Raw genomic sequence first — 2,829 nt, forward strand, 5'->3', positions numbered from 1 at the left:
TTTTTTTTTTTTTGGTTTCTCGAGACAGGGTTTCTCTGTATAGCTCTGGCTGTCCTGGAACTCACTTTGTAGACCAGGCTGGCCTCGAACTCAGAAATCCACGTGCCTCTGCCTCCCAAGTGCTGAGATTAAAGGCGTGCGCCACCATGCCCGGCTTTACTTTTGTGTGTATAAACACATATTAAATATTGTTCCTTTCCTCTCTTATAAGTTATTAATAACTTCCTATCACTCTTAAAGTATTGTTCACTTTACTCCATAAAATTTAAGTTACATGATATCAGGTGAACAATAAACTCCATATAAGTACTTTACTTCCTTTTCTGGGAAAGAAGGGTTGACCAGATGGTGATGCTCAATCTGTGAGGGAATTCCCCAAAGACATAAGAAGGTACATGAAGAATTAATCAGACATGTGGCAAGACTGCAGAGCAACTTTCTACACAGTGTTTCAGTATTAAGGTACCCTGGCTGTGGGTACCATAGGGTGGGACACCTGTATGGTTTGTTTCTTTTGGTGACCATGCAGGCATAGGTCACCAGGGACTCACACTTTTGAGACTCTAGGCACACTCATTTAAGAATAGAATTTCCTCTCCGGTAATACTCCAGTATCAGGACGCCCTAGGCAGATTGAGGACAGTTTGTTAAGGAGCCTTGATCTGAGGCAGAAGCAGTCTTATTCTGAATAACTGAGCATAGCTGTCTGCCCCAGAATTGCATCTCCAAGGGCTAGCACATTTTAATTTGTTTGTAGACTAATTCATTTATGTTAGGTGGGTTGTGATCTTGTTATTTTCTTTATTACCCGATAAAGTATGTTTTATGGAGATGTTTATATGACCCAAGCTGACAAGGGATAGAACTGGGATGGTTACGTTTATCTCACTCTGTATCCCAGGCTGGCCTTGAACTCTGAATTGTATCCCAGACTGGCCGTCAGCTCCCGGCAGTCTTCCCGCCTCAACCTCTCCACTACAGGGGTTGTTATCTAGTCAGGCTTTTCTAAAACAGGTGGTAAGACTGGACTAAGCACAATTGTAAATTTAGGCCTCACGGCAAGCCTTGTAAAAATAGCAGAACATAAGACCAGTGATGGTGTTACCAGGTACGGACTCAGACGCCAAAAGCTGAAGAATCCTGTTCTGGGATGGAGTGGGGGAAGGGGAAAGGACGAGCCTCTTTCTGTTTTTCTAGAAATTTGGCGTATAGGTTTAATTAATTTAACCTCTTGACTCCTGGTTTTACTTCTACGTCTGATATGGATCAGATGCCCTTTATCGAAGGACTTTATGTGTTCGCACCATGGAAAATATTACCATTTCTTGTTTTCTTGGAAGGAAAAATGCATTTCCTAGCGTGTTTGAGGCGGAAAGGGAAGAAAACATGCTCCAGGTGAGGCTCGAACTCACAACCTCGGCATCACCCGCACATATACTGCTGTATAAGTACCGCGCGCTAACCGATTGCGCCACTGGAGCATGCTTTCTCTGTAAAGGCTGTGCACACTCTACAGAGGGATGCTCGGGAGCGCGCCTGGTGCACAAAGCATCCTTCCTTTGTAGAGTATTCAGGAATCTGGAAATGCCCACGTGACCTTTCCCCGGTTCAACTGGGACCAGCATTCACCCAATGGGTTTTGTGGAAGGCGAAAGCTGATGGACAGACTCACAGGATTCCTGCGCACCTGCTGGATCCAGATGCTGCTCTCTAGATCAGGTACAAGACGCAGAGTCCGCCTGCCTCCGCAGTCTGGAAATTACCAAGGTCCCCTGATCCCTGAATTTCCCTCCTAAGCCATAGTCATCTTACCTGAAAAGCCAATTCTGTAACTCAGAGCTTCCTGGTCTGGCGCTCTTTAAGGAAACCTGAGGATCGCCATTTCTCATTTGTGCAGCGCGCACAAAGGACGGAGTCCTGTGCACACCAGTAACTTCTCCTGTCTGACCTTCTTCAGAGGATCATTTCAGAGAGTATGTCTCTGTGACACACATCTGCTTCCTTTTATTTCTGGAGACCCTAATTATAGAGGTTAAATTTGCTAGCTGGGCGTGGCAGCTCATGCTTGTAAATCCCAGCACTCAACAGGCTCAAGCAGAAGCACCAGTAGGAAAGGCAGGGCGAGTTTGTTTGTTTGTTTGCTTGCTTGCTTTGCTTTGCTTTGCTCCTCAGGTAAATTGTATATCTGCCACAGCAGCTCTTCTTGTATTTTTTTTTCCTTGCATGATTCTTGTGACACCTCATAATTGTCAGGGACAGGAATAGCCTGCCCACTCCTAACCCCTGACATATGAGATACAGGACCAAGAGTCAACAGATGTGACCAACTTTCTTCATGCAGCCACAATGAAGAAAATAAAAAGGAGCCGCATCTACAGCTGACACTTACTGCATTGCCATTTAGGTATTTTAATATGTGTTGTTTGTAAATTTTACATAATTTTAAAATTGTTGGGTGTTACTTTAGGGTTTTGCAACAGGATTCTATGGAACCCAGGCTGGCCTCCAACTTAATGGCCTTGAACTGCTTGCTGATCCTCCTGTCTCTGATGGAGTAGGGGGAGATGGACAGAGGCCCCTTTGTATTATAGAACAGAGTCTGCACCTGCATGTTATTACTAGCCTCTATGCACTGTTTCATGTTCACTCTCCGGCACCTGGAGGAATGGGTGTTAACAACAGACACTAACTACACTCAGCATTCTGAGGAGCGCTTGAGCCCAGGTTTCCAGAGAATGAGGGAAATATGCAAGGGATTATAACAACGAAGACTCGAAGACTCGGGCATCACAAGTCTCAACACAGTAGGTGATCACCAAACAAAGAGGT

General features: G+C 45.0%; 1 non-coding gene across 1 annotated transcript; it reads right to left on the bottom strand.

The window, feature by feature from the left end:
• Positions 1–1,387: 1,387 nt before the first annotated feature.
• On the bottom strand, positions 1,388–1,481 carry Trnai-uau. The gene is made up of 2 exons: positions 1,444–1,481; positions 1,388–1,423 (listed from the first exon to the last, which is right to left on the bottom strand). It is a non-coding gene; the product is annotated as a tRNA-Ile (tRNA).
• Positions 1,482–2,829: the final 1,348 nt, after the last annotated feature.

This window comes from Mus caroli, chromosome 13, assembly GCF_900094665.2.
Source record: "Mus caroli chromosome 13, CAROLI_EIJ_v1.1, whole genome shotgun sequence".
NCBI lineage: Eukaryota > Metazoa > Chordata > Mammalia > Rodentia > Muridae > Mus > Mus caroli.